This window comes from Ostrinia nubilalis, chromosome 4 (genome assembly GCF_963855985.1).
Source record: "Ostrinia nubilalis chromosome 4, ilOstNubi1.1, whole genome shotgun sequence".
Taxonomy (NCBI): domain Eukaryota; kingdom Metazoa; phylum Arthropoda; class Insecta; order Lepidoptera; family Crambidae; genus Ostrinia; species Ostrinia nubilalis.
In genome coordinates, this window is record NC_087091.1 from 2,256,795 (window position 1) to 2,270,788 (window position 13,994).

General features: G+C 35.7%; 1 protein-coding gene across 2 annotated transcripts in view; it reads left to right on the forward strand.

The window, feature by feature from the left end:
* The window catches only part of LOC135088459 (very long chain fatty acid elongase 7-like), an 80,488-nt gene that overhangs the window by 747 nt on the left and 65,747 nt on the right, over nt 1–13,994 (forward strand). The gene's annotated exons all lie outside the window — the stretch shown is intronic.

Consider the following 13,994-nt stretch of genomic DNA (forward strand, 5'->3'; position numbering starts at 1 on the left):
AGCGGTGCGTATTCGCGGTGTTTATCATTTGTTCTCAATTAATCTCGTTATTAACACCTATTGTTTGACATTTAGAAGATGGCTGTCGAATTAAGAAGCAATAAAAAAAGTATTTTCTTAGTCGGGGACGTAAATTTATCAAATAATAGGCACAAAGTTAACGTTAATCGTCAAGTTTTTGCAGTATTTTTTAACATATTTTGCGAAGTTAATTAAACGTTATTGAAAGCTCTAATCTCATCATTCGGGAGTGTATTATATTTTGGGAAAAGCTATAAATCCTACCAGAGCCTAACTGTGTAAAAAAACTTGTGTATCTTCACCATGCTTGAAGGGAATTGCAAGAAAAAATATTTAAAAAATTCAAGATTTATAAGCGCCGCGGTGAGGAGGATTTAAAAACAAACAAAATATTTTAACAAAAGCAAATAAAACCAAGGCGTCCAGAGTGTTAAGGTGTAGACAAAAAGTTAGTTAAGAAAGTAGAAAGTGCAAGACAAAGAAAATTAAATAAATAAATAAATAAAAAATAGAGCAAAAATGTTTCGGAGGTTTATCGTCATCTCTTACTACGCAAGATTCTATACAAACGCAAGGACATCACGACCAGCTTACCAGCTCTGAGGAAAGCCTTAAGGAACTCTTGACATCCACTTTCCAAGAGGTATATGAGAGTTTTGACAAATTGATTTCCAAAGCAGCCCTGAGTAAGTTTAGTCAACATCTTTGGTACTTCATATCAGAAGAAATTGCCATTTTATCACTCTTTGATGCTGAAGGTAATGAACAAACACCGTCAATATTGTAGTAAAAGTACAAAGAGAGAGTATGTATGATTCTGGGAAGAGATACATTCCATCTGAAGAAGGTATGATTATTTCTATGGTAAATAGGACTTTGTACTAATTTTTTATCCTGTTTTTAATGAATTGATAATAATACTGCCTTATTTATTGTTGCTGGAAAACCATTTAGTGGTTTTGTGTCTGTCAAGAGTATAAATTTATTTTCTCGATTGAAAATTGATAATAATTTCCCCCTGAGACACATTTCTATATGAGATAAAGATGTTGCCTATTTAAAGGCAAAAAAGTGCTTTCTTTAGAGTAGTGAATGATACAGCTGAAAGAGCTATAAAGCTTATGCAAGATTTTCATGGTTTGATCACTGCAAAGGAAGAGCAAAAGCTTTTTTTGCTACACACAGTGTAGCAAAAATCAGGCCAATATTCAGGAGCATGGAAATCTGTATCCAGAATGTAAAAAAGGGTGCCTCAAAAGTAAAATATATTGTCTGATCTGTAATGTTATCTTCTTTTTATAAATATTTTATAAAAATTAAATATTTTAATTGATTTAGCTACTTAATAAAAGGGGTAAAACCAGCATTTTTCAAAATCTTCAGAGCTCGGTCGGCACGGGTTAATGTTGACGTAGGAAGATGAAATTTTGTATTTAAGTATGTCTGAGTAGTACGAAAAGAAATAGGGGGTATGCATTTCAATATCTAAAAAAAATTTTTTTTCGGCCATATAAGGGACACCCTACTTGACATGTTCTTTAGAACAAACGAAATTAGTGTAGTAATCACATTCGGCTTGTGCTATTAAGAGGCTCATATTTTTTTGCATGTCATTTAATATTTTGTTCCTTATGTGACAAAATTAACTGTAAACACTGTTCTTAATAGACCCAATACACTGAACTGCCCCACCTGTGATATTGATAGGGGGGCGCCACCGTCAATACCGGATTGCTAGTTCCGATTTTTGCCATGTTGAAAACTAATAGTTGAACGATGGTGGCGCCTCCCTGTCAATGAGTTTGGTGGGACAGTTCAGTGTAGGTCATCTTATCTTATATCTTTGGAGATGTAACAGCTTTCTCAGGACTTCGTTTTTTACGTTACGTTCTCAGCACTTTAAGTATTTGAAAAAATAGAACACATTAGACATAGAAATATCTGTTTACCTTAAAGTTTGTTTATTACAAAATCCCGTAACAGTGATAAATATTAAAAAAATTACATAGTTTAAAATATTATAGAACACATTAGATCATAGAGAGTAAACTGCTATAACTTATTTTTACTGAAATATTTGTCCTCTCTCTGGATTGTCTGGAAGAAATTAATTATCCTTATCTCGCGACCAGACCACTAGTGATACGTTCCAATATTTCATGTGTGCAATAATGACTATCTATCTATTAAAATAATATTCTAGAATGAATACATTAGATTTAGCAACGAAATAACTACTTACCCAAACCGTTTAAAGTTTGTTTTTATTTGTGGCTTTACGAAAAGCCGGCTCTGACGCAAGCCCGTTTGACATTGACAATTCGTTGAGCCAACGTTCGCTGTTGAATGTACTCGTGGTTGAGTGCACGCGCACTATTATTAAACTTTTTTGAGAGAATTTCTATTAAAACGCAATTAAAGAGTTTGTAATAACTATTTTCGGCCGTTTGGTGTAGTGGTTCAGAACGGACTACTATGCCGAGAGGTCCCGGGTTCGATTCCCGGCCGGGCAGAAATTGAAATGATGAATTTTAATTTCTGTGACGGGTCTGGGTGTAAATATGTATAATATGTATGTATTTAATAAAAAAATAAAAGTATATAAGTAGTATATCCGTTAAGCTAGCACCCATAACACAAGCATTGTGTTGCTTACTTTGGGGCTAGCTAGCGCTGTGAAATTGTCCAAAGATTTATTATTTATTTATTTATTTATTATTTTAGTTGTATTTGCTGCTGCTTTTTGTGCATTACAAAACATATTGTTTGATTCTACTCTTACTATTTAGGATCTAGGTAAATAAGTTATAACGTGATCATTTAAATTAGAAGATAATTATTATCTTTTTTTTTTAAGTGGTATCAACTAGTAGACACTTCGATATGATTATTATAATTTTGAATGGTTTTTTAATATCGTATAATAATTGTGAACACTAAAAAGATTACTGAATTGAACACCTTCAGGTAGGTATACCTGTATTAGTAATAGGTTCACCACAGTATAGTTTAGCGCCGATCGAAGGGAATTGAACCGGCAACCTCTTAAGTCAAATCGGCAGTCACTGCTTACAATTGCAATTAACATAAATATATTTAGTAATTTTAGAAATACATATTTGTATTTGCAAATGAAATGAACTCTTTGGCCAAAAGTTGAAAAATAGAGTCGTTGAATTTTGTATAAAACAATGACGTCAAACTACTACACAATTCTAGATTGAAGACGTCCATCAAACCCATGTTTGTCTTTCTTGAATATGTTTATCTATAAAATTACTGCGGAAAAATATTTTTCAATAATAAATAAGAAAACAAGCGGAAAGTTTATGATGACTATGACTTACACCCGTATTTACAAACGATACTTGCTTAAGTGAAGCAGCAAATCGAATGCACAGCGTTGAATAGAGCTCTGTGATGTGACCCTGTGCGTCCACGTGTACTGTGAGACCTCATAGTTTACCTAATACGGGCGTTACACCCTTGAATAGCCGGTCGGAAATTTTCTATGAACTAATATTCATTTGATAAGAAATAATTCCAGGTTTTTACCAGTTGTTTATTTATACTGCACATCCAAAAACGTCTTTGGCTTATCAACAAATTGAGAATATTGAGTTATTATTAAATTAACTAAAGTCTTTGACTTGTAAAATGTTCAATAAATTATAAATTAGATACTTAATCAAGATAAAATTAAAGTCATGTCAAGTCGATTATTGAGCCCTGGAATTTTCCAGGGGAAACTATTTCTTTTGTACCATTTTACTGGATTCTAAACAAATGTCTAAACAGCATAAAATGATTTTCCAATACCAATTATTACACACAAATCTATACTTTTATGATTAAACTAGCGGCCGCCTGCGACTTCGTACGCGTGGATCCCGTTTTACCCCCTTAGGGGTGGAGTTTCGTAAAATCCTTTCTTAGCGGATGCCTACGTCATAACATCTACCTGCATGCTAAATTTCAACCCGATCCGTCCAGTGGTTTGAGCTGTGCGTTGATAGATCACTATGTCAGTCAGTCAGTCACCTTTGAGTTTTATATATTTAGATAAAAAAGTCACATAAGTACTATAAATCTTTTTTAAACAGATCTAAAGCTAGACCAAACGGTTTCACATAATACTTTGGCCTAGATTACTACCTAATCTAGTTACTACTTTCGACACCAAATAATTAAGAGCCGATGACCTGACAGATGCTGTGTTGCAAATAATTTCGATTTATTTCGTTGTGCGGTTTCCTAACGCGCCGTTACTTAACTTTCAGTGACAGTGTTAGTGCTAATGTTTAACAGCGACTTGATACTTACGCTTGCTGAACAGTTAGAGCAAATCAGCCAGCACAGAGTGTTAATAACAATAAATAATATGTTCAGTAAGTGTAACTGATTTTTGTTGAAGCTAAAAATATAAGACAGACAGTATATAGTTATGGTGTTTATAGTACTATCGCAATAGTGGCTCACTAAATTGTTTTTACCTGTGGGAACCTATAAGTGGTTTACTTGTTGCCTATCTTATGTCATCATTACACACTGTAAAACCCTGGTTTTCCTAAATAAATAAATAAAATAAAACTATTCTATTATGGAAGATAGGTACTACTCGGTGTAACTTCTAAAATAGAGTCAAATGTTTCTTTAGTACTACCTAGTAACACTCTTGTTTAATCATCTTTTTTTTACGTATCATCATCATATCAGTCACAGGACGTCCACAGATGAACATAGGCCTCCCCCAATGATTTACTCATCGCCCGGTTGGTAGCCTAAATTTCAACGCTCTAAAATAAACCCTGGCTTTGGTAACCTTACTACCTACTACAATAACATTTGTATGAATGGTGCTATCATGATCTGCCTGTTCTTAACTGGCTATTACATCTAGTAGCTTTATCGAAGTTGTCAAACTTTAGACGTTTGTGTAAGCTGAACTATGGGCAAGGTCGTGTGTCGATTGACACTTCATTTGACACTGGTGTCTCGGGGGTCTAATAAGCAAATATTTACAAGATTTTAAAAATGGTAAGAGTCATTGTATTGGCCATCCATTGGATATTAGGCGTCTTGTTAGGAAACCATTTAGTGGCTTGTGACATTGACTTGAATCAGTTGTAAGTTCAAAATGTTTTGTTAGGATTACTGAAAAACTGATACTTCAGGCAGTGAAGTCAGCACTGAAAATAAACTTAATATGGGGATTGTTCATTCTACGGAAGATACGTCATGCTACAGGGTCCTCATTATTATCTGTTTTGAAGTCTGTACCCAGGATAACCATTTGTTTATAGTTTCTAAGTTTTAAGATGGTATTATGTATAATATTTACAATTAATTCTATCAATCTAAATAATCCATCTAATTGGGATCTCTTGAGAGAGATTTACTAGGTGGACCGACGATCTGGTAAAGGTCGCGGGAAGAGCCTGGATGCGGGCAGCGCAGGACCGTTCATTGTGGAAAACCTTGGGGGAGGCCTTTGTCCAGCAGTGGACGTCATTTGGCTGAAACGAACGAACGAACGAGAGAGATTTAGCTCGTGACTTAGTTGAGGCTAAATGAACATTTTATATGGTTAAATTACATACAATATAACCCGTTCAAGTTAACTGCGCACCTGGCTGGAATGCGACTCTCCCTCACCTCCATGCGTTCGCCCCGTCGTCCGTACCAGAGCGTCGATGTGACGTCACGATGGCCAGGTACGCAATTAACTTGACCAGGCTGTAGTTATCCACATCAAACATAGGTAAAGTCATGCACACCTCCACGCGTTCGCCCCGTCCGTACCAGAGCGTCGATGTGACGTCACGACAGCTAGGTGCGCAGTTAACTGGATTTTAATTATCCTAATCAAACATAGGTAAAGTCATGAGCCCCACCCATCACAAACCAGCCACGCAGTTGCCTCACTTTCGATCGGATGATTCGCACTTGCAATATCCAAGGATATTTTGATGCATATTTACTGACTGACGAAATACCCAATTAAATTATAGAATTTCCTTCAATTACAAAGGCACAATTAGTTGGTAAATAGAGTAATGAGGATTGTAATGTGAATTTAGGTATGGATAGTATCTTTCGAAGCCACGATAACCGAACGGTGAAGGGGTCGCACTGGCTGACTCGACATCCGAGGAAGGCGGGTTCGAACCTCGCCGCCGCTAGGCTATTGTATTGATTGTGATGTCCAATTTGTAACTTAGTATTTAGCTTAGTACGAGGGGTTAACAGGACTTAAAAACAGGATCGCTTCGAAGTCGAACCACCATCAGCAGAATATTCCTATCGTTTTTTTTCCACTGCTGCGACTCCTGTGTAGCGAAGATCTAAGTTTGACCGCCTAAAAACCCAACCAGTGAAGGTCAAGTTTGTCCCGAGGAAAAATTAAACAGTCATAATCATTGGGCCCGCAAAGAAATTAACCAGAATATCCTAAGGCTGAGTTGCACCACCTAACTTTAACGATAACTATAACGATAACCGATGCTTTTTGTATGGATTTTGACAGATTTTTGACATTTGTCAAAGTTAAAGTAAGATGGTGCAAAACACCCACGTTCTATTGATAACTATGTCAATTATTTTTCACTCGACATTGGCAGAAATAAACCTCCCAGAGAGGTTTGGTTGCCACTAAAAAAAATAAAAAAATAAGAGGAGTTCGAAGTAAAGGATCGCCTCCCTCCAATGCAAGATTAATAACAGTGACAAACAAAGTTATAAATAACTATTGAGAGGAGACAAACCAAGAACAGTAATCATTTACTATGAGGTCCTATCAAGTGAACTGGCTACTTGAGGAAAACACGGTTGAAAGACAAGTATGAACATACTGGGCTAAGCTTTAGTACTGGTGCCATATTTTGTAGAGAGGAATTCGAGCGATCTATGTCGCTCGAACTTGTAGTTTCCGAGTCGGCCGGACCACGTCGGACGTTGCGCCACTCGTGCGCAATACTTCTCTCCCACTTAGTTGATGAAGGTTATCGGACAATATTTGTCTTATATGTTGTAATTGGTTTACGGTAATTGACTGAAAGTTGAATCAAGGAGGACCCCCATGAGTCAGGGCTTTTGGCGATGTCAAAGTCGTTTTCCAAAATTTTGAGACGTTTTATTTAGCTATAACTTTTAGAACCCTTCGTAGAGATTGTCTAAAGTGTACATTTTCACTTGTCCATCAAACACAATTAATTGCTGATTTATCAACCTATACATTTTCACCCAAGGAACATTTAATTAGATATTCCTAATTTGAATATGGAAATGCAGATAAAACAAATTAATGCTATATTGACACAGATATATAATATCTATGTAATCAAAATGCCATCAAAGTGTCATAGATTTTTTAATTTAATCAGTGTCACAGATTGAGTGTATGCTACATAATAATAAAAACTAGGCTTAGGCTGAGTTACAGCAACTTAGGCTGGGTTGCACCATCTTACTTGAGTTTTGACAAACGTCAAAAATCTGTCAAACTCCATACAAAAACCACCGGTTATCGATAAAGTTACGGTCAAAATTAGGTGGTGAAACTCAGCCTTTCTTTGACCGTAACTTTCACAATAACCAGTACTTTTTGTATGGAGTTTGACAGTTTTTTGACGTTTGATAAAATCGAAGTAAAATGATGCAACACAGCTTTACTATTTCCTTTGTAAACTACATATAAACAAAAAGCAATTTGATTTTGTTTTAATTTGTCAACATATTATCTACAAATGCATCTAACTAAAGTGTAACAGTATTGCTAAATTGTGCCAATGTCAAGAGTTATATAGGACGAAATATTTTATCGCAACAACCGTCTCGCTTCGTATGGTTTTGTCTAAATAATAAAATAAAAAAACACGATACTCGTTGCGCGAAATCGTGTCCATTCATTACATTGTACACAGTCTTTTTTAAAAACTCTTACTGCAACGCGTGAATTTGATGTAATTTTGCAAAAGTTAAACGGCATAATCATCATCCTAATGTCATAATCAAGAATACAACCTTCGTCAATTTACCATAGGGAAATGGAAGATGTGTCTCACCACTTGAGTTTGGGAAAAACTTACTGTCTTTTTGCTATAGGAAATTGTGTTTTAGGAAATTTTGTTATAAGAGCAAATAACTTTGGTATTTGAATCACCGCTGAAAACATAAATGAATAACATAATGAATCAATCCTGAAACTATGTATGATTGCTTTAAACAAACACCCCTGTAAACATTTATAAAGTTTCACTTTACAAGGTGTGTACATCATTCCATTTTAAAATCTTGATACAAACGAAATAAAAAATACTAAATGCGGGGAAAGAAAACATCGTAATACATTCGTAATAAGCTGCATACAACAAAAATAAGATATTGTCAAGTCAACTCATCGCGAGCCCAATCTGATTGCCAATTTGACAGCTGAATGACCACCGTGTTGTATGTAAATTATTTCACGTTATCTTCACCTTTAACATCGGAGATTTTTATTGGTGTAGTTTATTTATTGTCTTGTTTTGTATGCAATTTTACAAAGACATAAGGAGAGTGGCGGTCTACGTAAATACTTACTTTGAGCGGGAAGAATGGATGGTAATATAAATATGAAGTTTCAGGACTGGGACTTAAGAGTCTTTTTTTTATTAAATGTCTGAGGTAGAGGAGCAATATAATTGGTCGGTTAAGCTGTACTCATGGACTTACAACTTCCTATTTTCCCTTGTTAGTTGACAAATTGTAGATCCTGGTTGCACAGGCTCTGTATAAGCACATTAAGGCTGTGTTGCACCAACTTTCTTTGACTTTAACAAATGTCTAAATTCTGTCAAATTCCATACAAAAAACACCGGTTATCGTTATAGTTACGATCAAAGTTAGTTGTAACTCAGCCTAAGTATTTTTGGATCTCAAACTCTACGTTGAGGTATAACATGTAATGTACCCAAGCTCCCCGCTTTTCTTAGTCACCAAGCAACCTGTCCAACAGTTCTACGAGACCAAATCTGCATAATTTAATAACAGCTTCAGGCAAGGCCGGCTGCCGGCGCTCATTTCTACGAAACCGCGTACGATAAATTTGCTAACACTTTCGCAACGCATTCGGAACTGCGCACCAGTGTGATATTTTGCCGGGACTGGCCTTGTAGCCGGTTAAAGGGCGTGGACTGGTCAGTTTTGTAATTGTTAGGATATTCAAGGTGAAGAGATTAGGGGACACATGGCCAAATTATGGAGGATGATATGAGACTAAATAGTACTGTTGATGTGCTGAAAATATCACGAGGAAGCTTAGTTGAATGATGATGCAGTTGTGTTTTTAGCTGTAGACTAGAGTTCACCAACTGAAACTTTAACGAAGCATCGATTTAAAATAAAGCTCTACTTTGAAATAGTTTATCGAGAAATTTTGAGTGTATATCATAGTTGCGACAAACAAAGGTGCTACAAACGTAGTGGCGACAGTACGTTATGCCGACAATCAATGGCGCGACTGCACATTAGCTCGACGAACGTTAGCGCGACAGAGCGATGGGGCGACAAACGAAAGCACGACAGTACTTTGGAGCGACAAACCCTAGCGCGACATTACTTAGGCTCGACAAACGATTGCACGACAGAACCTCCGATCGACAAACTACACTGTGACACAACTTTTTACTCAACGACCTAAAGCATGACAAACATAGTAACAAGTTATTTGAAAAAATATGTATGTGGGGATATATTAGGTTTATTTTTAATCTTACATTTTCAACTTAACGTGCCATAAGTATGTATCACTTAACTTTAAACTATCATGTTTACTTTAATTATACACAAAAATAGAATAAAATAAATTATAAAATAGAAATACATAATAAACGTTAACAAAAATGTACTCTCTGTATTTTTAATATGTTTTTAAATCACATATTAATGTTATACGAAAAAATATTTGATAATACATAATTAGGTTTTTTTTTACTTTCATGTTTACTTTCACATTTTTATACATTAAATTTTTGTTAAAATAAATAAACCTAAAGCCTAATTATTACATTACTAATACATCCACATACATATTTTTTAAAATAACTTGTTACTATGTTTATCATGCTTTAGGTCGTTGAGTAAAAAGTTGTGTCACAGTGTAGTTTGTCGATCGGAGGTTCTGTCGTGCAATCGTTTGTCGAGCCTAAGTAATGTCGCGCTAGGGTTTGTCGCTCCAAAGTACTGTCATGCTTTCGTTTGTCGCCCCATCGCTCTGTCGCGCTAACGTTCGTCGAGCTAATGTGCAGTCGCGCCATTGATTGTCGGCATAACGTACTGTCGCCACTACGTTTGTAGCACCTTTGTTTGTCGCAACTATGATATACACTCAGAAATTTTATGGTTTAATGCAATGGACCTGGCGCACAATTTTTGTTGAAGATGCCAAAAAAAAGTACAAAAAATTAGAATGAATACTGTGTTGGGTTGGCGCCAGCTTTTTCACTAATCACGTGGACTCTACTTATTGGGAAAAGCACAGATGTTAAAAATTTTTCATGTTTTTCAAATGCGGGTCTTTCCACCTGAATATTGGTCCCGTTTCCTATCGATTTCAGTTCAACAATCTTATTCCTTTAGCCTAAGCGCAGACTACCGATTTTTAGTCGGCCGACCAGTTGAGCCCGATTCCAATTTGTATGAATTCCATACATCCCCATACTGATTAACTGCCCGACTAAACTATCGGCCGACAAAAAATCGGTAATTTATTAAGGCACGTAGTAGCAACAACTTTCATGAAATCTGATCTAGGCTCTACCATAAACGCAGCATTACTCAATGCTATTCTACTTGTTTTTTTTTGACAAATTTGTCGCATGTTCATTGACAGAGATTAATGGCGACTCGTAGTGTCGCAACGGACGGACAAGCGAAAATTATGTCAATAACCTTGACCCAGTGAGATGAGCTCGGAATGCAGCTGGGATGTTACCGGTTTTTGTACTGTTATACGATTTTGAGAAAGCCTAAAATTTAATATTACACAAACTTTGAATTTGGAAAATTTAAATTGCTGAATCTGTTACCTAATTTTGACATTAGTAATTTATCAAATTACATCAACCCCGAAATCTTTGGCCTTTCAAATCTTCAAGTCATGATGACTATACTTCCTATTTGCTGTTGTTATGTAATTTTCAGCTTGACATAACATTTGTATAATAATTATTACTAATTACGCTTCTATTTCTAGAAGCTTTTTTGTGATCTTCGAAAATTTTGCTATTGTAGATAATTTTCCTTGACGTGACGTCAAATTGAAATTCAGAAATATTTGCTGTATTTGCCGTATTTAAATAAATACGAGTACAATGCGTAAACAACCCTATGCGTTCTTATTCTGGTGCTTATATACGACAACTTTTTGTATGGAATCAACATCGAAAATAAAGCTAATTAAAGAGGCCCAGATCATCGCCCGGAAAGTAGCATTTTTATGGATACGAGAATTTTCAAAATTATTTTTAATTAGATACTGGGTAATTTGAAATTGAAGCTAAGAAGATCCCTAATGCCAGTTACCGCTGATCAAAATATCTACTAAATGGTTCAAAATGTAGTTTCGTCTATTCAAGACATCGGTACATCAAGTTACACTTAAATCAAATCAAAATTATATTTTATTTGTATAGACTAATTAAATTAGCACTTACAAATCGTCAAATGCTCTTAAAGACCCTATACATGTCTCATTCTTTTTGCCCTACCAGCGGTTCGAGACAAACATTCGGCAAGTGCTGAGAAGAAGCGCCGCAACAAACTCAGTCACCACTGACTGCCGGTTTAAAAATATAAAAAGTAGGAAGTTACAATACATTCAGAAGCAAGTTACTTATCTTATCACGCGTTCCCGTTGATAGAATATATTGCTATAATAGTAACAATTTTGCAATATACAAAATGCATAATGTAACAGTCTGATGTGCTGTCACTGTAATATAATTGATGATACACCTAAAGGCTAAGATCAAAGCTACACCATGACTATAAAACCTTATAAATAAGTTGCGGCGCGCAACAAAGCCGCAGACGGTTAACAAATATTTTGCAAAGAAACACTCGTTTGTTACCTTGCAAAAATGTATTACACTGAAATATTTTTGCAACTCACAAAAAACATAGATTTTTTATTCGCTTAATTGAATAGTCTGTAAATTGCTCTTAATTTAATGACTCGGTTTCAATTTAATATCTTCTGTACTTGAAATAAAGTCAGGGCAAGTACATATTTACCTGTACTTACATGTAGTAGGTACTATTTGATTTGTATAGATTAAGATTGAGTTGCACTACCTAACTTTGACCGTAACTTTAACGATAGCCGGTGTATTTTGTATGGAGTTAGACAGATTTTTGACGTTTGTCAAAGTTAAAGTAAGATGGTGCAACTCAGCCTAAGAGTTCATCATCCATAGAACTGAGTCCCCCATAGAGTGACTCTAGGATGATCATTTTCATTCATCTTACCCTAACACGAAACCAAACGCCAAACATTCGAAACTTATGTACGAGTATAAATGAGCTGAGCTCACAACCATGGTTTCATACTAACACAAACATTACTATGAGGTCTCATAGTGCGCGTGGACGCATAGGGTGACACACGAACCAATCACAGAGCTCTATTTAACGCTGTGCGTTCGATTTGCTGCTTCACTTAAGCAAGCATTGTTTGTGAATACGGGCTTAAGCATAAACATCTGCCAATGCTTAAGTGATACGAAAATATAGGAAGGCTACATCTCGCTTCAAGGCACAGCTTAGTTTGTGTAGTTTCTAGAAAGGCAAGTTGCACCACACCGGATCAATTGCGACATGATCCGATGTGCCAGACGCATTCGACTGCATTTTTGTTGTGCGAATACTGTTTTGATTCGACGACGGTCGGATCAACTCGATGGTGATCTTAAAAATCGAAAAATGTTATAGATGCGTATTTTTGTTCAGGAAAAAACAATAGTACATTAATATCTGAAATGTTTCTCGATGTCGAATTAATATATTTTTCTGCTACAATTAAGCCTTTACGCAGTTTATACGATACCAAGAATATGAATATGAAAAACCCGCTGACATAGTCGTCGACTTTTGACATGTTTTATGTACACAAAATGATTATTTTGGAATAAAGCCGCCGACACCAAGCCGCCAGCTGTCGTAGAGTTCTAAAAATATAAACCTTCCCAGTTTTTCACGAAACTCAATATTTCTGGCAACTTATCCATGAAACTAGGATCTAACCAACGTTACCAAACGTTAACCCATTAGATAAACCGCTATTTACTTACTTAGCCATGGCCAAAATCATACCTAAGAGAATACTACAAAATTACTCGATCGTAAAGCATTTGTGACATTTTTACATGCGTGGGATTACCAACAATTAATTTTCCGTGAGGAGTTTTTTGACATTGTAAAAATTGCCTAATCTCAGTCATAAAATCTAGTCATAACACAGTATCAGGAATATTATCTCACGTCCGAATCCGCAAGTTCTGCAGGATTCGTGAACTTTTATCTTTTAGCATCTTTGACCTTCAATTCAAGGTCTTAAAATTATCAGAACAGTCGAGGCTTAGTCTTTACTCAGTCTATAGTTAACTAGTCTTCATATATAGATGCGTCTAGTTCCTAACTAGTTGACTAATGGTGCTTGAAGCAGTCGCATATTTTTTTAAGGTTTTTAAACTTCATGACTATTAGCTACGTTACGATTACACTGGCATGTCAACTATGTGTCATTTGTGTGAATTTTGCAAATAACGCTTTTTGAAAAAAAAAAACAGAAACTAGATTTTGAGGTAAGAATTTTTATTGCGTTACCTTTCTTAAACGTTTCATAAAAATTCCGTCTGTAGTTTTTGAGTGAAAGATTAACAAACATAGTACAGTCGCGGAATGAAAAGGTTCGTCACCTTAGTGTCGGTTTTCGC